This window comes from Octodon degus, unplaced genomic scaffold (assembly GCF_000260255.1).
Source record: "Octodon degus isolate 3935 unplaced genomic scaffold, OctDeg1.0 scaffold00250, whole genome shotgun sequence".
NCBI classification, from domain to species: Eukaryota; Metazoa; Chordata; class Mammalia; order Rodentia; family Octodontidae; genus Octodon; species Octodon degus.
In genome coordinates this window covers 2323537-2328702 of record NW_004524826.1, presented here as the reverse complement: position 1 = coordinate 2328702, position 5166 = coordinate 2323537, and the positions used below count along the sequence as shown (strand labels likewise).

Sequence of the window (5166 nt, the reverse complement as noted above, 5' to 3'; positions counted from 1 at the left end):
TCCCCTCCCCCTCCCTTCCCTTCCCTTCCTTCTTTCTTTCTTTCTCTCCTTTTTTGAGACAAGATCTCTATAAGTTATTAAGTTGCCCAGGTTGTGCTCAAACTGCATGATTCCACTGCCTCGCCAAGCCAGACTTAAAAAGGGAATTTGGAACAGTTTCAATACAATCCTGCCGTTCAGTGGTTAACCCTTAAATTTATTTTCCTTGCAACCTGGAACAATGGCCATATCAGGGTGGGCCCTTCAGCTAAATTACACCAAGGAGGTTTCACAGGTGAATATTAGTTTTTATTAAAATGCATTATGTTATGTATATTCACAATCTGAGGTCAGAAGATTTTGTCTCTAGGAAAATGACTTTGAAATCACAATACATGCAGAAAATTTGATTCATTAGAAAATTTTAATTTTATTTACAAATATGTAGAAAGGAGCTTGCGGCTAATGATTTGAAGTTCTTTAATAAAAATTTTATAATCTATATGAATTAAATCTAGGAAGTCAGGGTTTTTTTTTTTATTTTAACCTGTGTCCTCTGGAATGTTGAATTTAAAACTGATGTCTTTTAAGGCAGAAACCAGTGCTCTTTTATATTACCTGCTTTTGACATGAATTCACAGTCATAAACTGTTAAGAAAGAATGCTTTCTCACAGGGACCCATGATCCGTGGTGGGACTCACGGCGCCCACAAATTCCCTGAACATGTATGTTGAAAGCCACGTTCACTAACAAGGGCTGCCGTTTTCATCACCTTTTCAAAGTTGTCTAAATTCTTCACTGTGTTAAAAGCACAGCTCCCTCATTTCCACAACCGAGTGGCTGCACATGGCTCCTTCCAAGCTTGCGTGGTGAGGCAAGGTGCCCACCATTCTCTGAGAGTGCAGCTGAGCCCTGACAGACACCGAGGATGGCCAAGAGCTTGAGAATCGGAGCCATCTCCACCAACACCACGACCCCCTGGACCTGCCAGGTGTGCAGCAGGTACCGTGTGTAGTTTTCAAAGCTTGGATAATTGCACTGCTGATTCCTACTGGTCTGTTGAAAAGCACACTTAATACTTAAATTATTATCTTCCTTTTATTTTTTGACCAACTTTTCATGCTTTTATCTGGTAATCTGAACAACTAATCTGAAGATAATAATATGCAACATAATAACTATTGTTAACTCCTATCATTTTGTTTAGTTAAATTCGGTGTCATTTCTAATTTTTTTTTACTATATTTTATTCTCCTTAAAAAAGTGTGTTGTCACCATCACTTATAAATGGACCCTTGATATGAGGAGTGGGAACTATGCAGGTGAAGCTCTGAGTTTCGGGAAGCATCGTCCTAATTTAGCTTTAACCTGTGGCAGGTGCTGTCCTGTGCTGGGCTTTTGTCTATACCCAGCCCTATTGTCTGGAACCTCAAGCCTGAGTTCTCCTTACCTGGATCTCTCAAAGGGGAGGCCTTTGTACATCAGTGTAATGGACAGTACAGAGTAGATAAAATGTCATAGATGAAGACGGTGATTCTCCTCATATTGCGGTCTGTCAGTGGGATGCTTGGCTGCACATTGGAGTCCATCAAAATTAGCATGAGTGAGGCCAGTGAGACAGCTCAGTGGACTAAAGCACCTGCTTAGGCAAGCTTAGGCAAGCCAGGGACCCGGTTCGATACCCAGCACCACTTGCCCTGCCAGCCCTGCCCCTGGGTGAGCTGAGCTGACTACAGAGTCCAGGCGTAGTGGTGCATGTCTGTATTCCCAGCACTGGGGAGGCTGAAAAACAGGAGGATCACCACAAGTCCAACCTGCATAGTTAGACTCTGTTACAACCAAATACACTTCAAAAAATTAGTGTGAGTGATCCAGCAATGAATATTTGGCTTGCAGACGCCACGTATAAACTGCTTTGCTTTCAGCTGGGTGAAGGCAGACAACGCTGGACCTGAAAGGTTAAACTGTTTGTCAGCAGTTGAGTGATCCTGGTTCCTTTTGCTGGCAAACCTGGGAAACTCATCAATTGCAATGCTCCCTTCAACTTGTTTAATATTATCAGCTCTGGGAGCTGATTCAGTCATTTTATTCCAGCACATGCATATATTTTCTTGGTGGTTTCTCTCATAAATGGAATTTTTACTTAGATGATTCAGTCTCTTCTCATTGTCAGCCAATTTTCCAGCTGCCCATGTTAGGGTAACTGTTAAAAATGGTTTGCTTCTTGCTGGTTTAGGTGTTGTTTGGGAGACAGAACATCTTGCTTCCGAGTTATCATGTTGTGTGAAAGGAGTTTTCTGTGCGTACTCGTCATTTCAGCTTGGTTCAGCATGGGAGCTTGAGCCTTTTCTGTGTTCTCCCACTGATTGTGAGGAGCTTGTGGCTGAGCAGACAGTCCTTGGGAGTTTCCGATATTCTACCAATTTTAACACATGGCAGCAAAACAATTTCATGCTGAAGAAACCACTTGATGATGCTTTATGACAGCCCAGAAAGCAATTGCATTTGGGGCCATCAGGAAAGTCTCCAGAGAGAAGGGTGCACTTGAGCCCAATGTGGCCTATAGCGATCTTTATTGACTACTTTTTGTCAAGCACAGAAATTTCATATGTGTTGTCTCATTTCATACTCACGAAGATCTATGCATTAGACACTGCAAGTCTCAATTCTTTACAACTGGGTGAGCAGGGATTGAGAATTGAAACAATGCCTGCTGCCAAAGGCAATGCTGGTGACTCCAGCAGCCGCCTCTCCCCACACCACCACATCTGCTCACTGGAATTGGTTTCCAGCAGTTCCAGCAAGCAGGAGGTGGACAGTGTTCCAGGCCCAATGGAGGAGCAGTGGAGGTGATTGCAGAGGGCAGGACAGGAGGGAGCCCAGGAGAGCCGCAGAGGAGGCTTCTCAGCTGCCCAGCAGGCACTGCCTCCACGTGGTGCCACAGAACTTCAGACATGGCCGTCCCTTAACCTGCATAATAATCTTGAGAACTGTGTGTTCTTACCCCAGTTTTTACAACTGCAGAGTCTCAGATTAAGTTTATTTACTTAAGACATGAAATATTATTGAAGAGCAGAGATTTGACATAAAGTCCAAATGGTTTGTTTCTTACCCCTGTAATCCATTACAGAGCAAGAAGGGTTCTACAAATCTGATTTAAAGACTTCCTGGGCTTTAAATTATATCTTCCTTTCTCCAACCAGGACCAAAGGGAGGAGCAGGCAGGCAGGAAGGAAGAAAGAGGAAAAAAAAGAAAAGAAAAAGATAGTTCTTCATGCTTTCTATCAAATTGCCTTCCTGGGGCCAGTTGCAATTCAGCTGTTGGATTGCAAACTGTCAATAGGAAATAAATGGAGGTAGAGTGATTTTCCCTGTGACCCATCAAGATAAGTAATACTGTCCACACTTTATGAGTTAAAAGAGTTGTACTCAGAGGACAAAGAATCTTTGCCAAAATCAGACAGCAATTAAGCAAAAGAGATAAATGAAACATTGGTTAATATTCTCAGAGATTACTAATATGATAACACATTGTATTCAGATATCACCTCTGGCCTGCTGTGAATGAATCTTTTAAAGGATTTAGAGTCAACATTTGTAAATGAGCCTCTGTCCTCGGGGTTTGGATCTGTGACTGTTGTAGTCCTTATAGGGTTCCAGGGAGCTCTGTGTCAGACTTACCATAGGACAGCAAATGCTCCTCTGGCACATCTTGTGAAGTGTCTGAGCCTCAGCTTAAGCTGAACCATTACAGATTGCTAAAGTATTGTTCAACAAATGATTACTTGTGGCTATGTTGGGCAAGAAGAGCTCCACCTTGGTATTATTAGCCCTTAAGTCCTGTTTTTAGCAGCATACCTGGTCCTACAAAGGTAGCAGATTCTCAGTACAAAAAAAAAAAAAAAAAAAAAGGTAGTAGAGGGACTCCCATGACTCCAGGCCCTGGGGAGACTGCAAAATACACTTCCTTCTCTATCCCAGGAAAGTGAGAGCTGCCTGCTTCTTGGCTGGCCATAGCACGATGCCCAAATATCTGCTGGGTGGGCTGGCCACTGTCACATAAACAGCAGTCCTCAGTTACAGCAAGCATGCAGAAGAACCAATCACAGCCATGAATGTTACTGATTCTCAGAGGTCACGTGTTACTCCCAAACGGGTTAGAGTTTAGCATTCTCCTCTAACAGCAACAGTGGCCAGGAAGCATCTATCAGGAGCTAGATACTCTGCATCGAATGGATTTTAAGGGTGAGCAGCATAGCATTTCTACCTTTTTAGACCCTACACTCTACAGGAAGCTTCCAGAAAACAAGCCACAAAGACAGTAAAGCTTAGGAGGTTGTCCAAAAGACTTGCTTGGAACAGGACTCACAGGAAAGGTGCTATGTTCCTGAAAGCTCAGGGAAGGAGACGTAGGGGGCTGTCTTCCAAGCTGAGGTCTTCAGGTGACTTGGAGTGAGTCAGGGAGAAGGGAGGAGGACACAAAGCAGTTCTCTGCTATAGGAAGCTGGACACAGGCCACAAAGGAAGGATGACCATAATATTGTAGGGACCCCAAAGTACCGAATCATAAGCCCTAGGGAAGAAGCAGGGATAAACCTCAGTGCACAGCTCCTCCTCTTTCTCAGAGTGATTGTCCTCCATAACCAATAATTTAATGTTGACCTCAAGGTTTCAGGTTAACTTTGCCAATCCTAATATAGCACTCATTTTTAAAGGATGTACTTCAAATGTAGAATTCCTGAGTGTTAAGAGTGAGAAAGGCCCTCTCACCTAATTGAATTCCTTTGTTGAACAACAACAACAACAAAACCCTGAAGCTTAGAAAAGTTTGGTGATTTATCCAAGATTCTCAGCAAGCTTTAATAAATGTTTTTATTTTAATAAAATTCCTTTTGAATTACAAAATATATACCATTAAAGAGATTGTTTTTTTTCTGGAGCCAGGTATAGTACTCATGCAACTCTAATCAAAGTGGCCAATGTGTTATTTGTAAACAATACAATAAAATCATTTTAGAAATTAGTAACATTTTAGCGTCCAAGCCATTTAGGGTATTTTTCAATGTCAGAGTAGATTCTAAATTCTCTCTAGCACTTGAGGTTCAATATGTTACAACCCACTTTTAATGAACAGGGAAGCCTTTTAAGAATACACTTTTCAGGGGAAATATTCCTGCCCTTGTCCT

General features: G+C 42.3%; 1 long non-coding RNA gene across 2 annotated transcripts in view; it reads right to left on the bottom strand.

Moving 5' to 3' along the window:
* Window positions 1-5166, bottom strand: part of LOC111813976 — a 62727-nt gene that overhangs the window by 42390 nt on the left and 15171 nt on the right. The gene's annotated exons all lie outside the window — the stretch shown is intronic.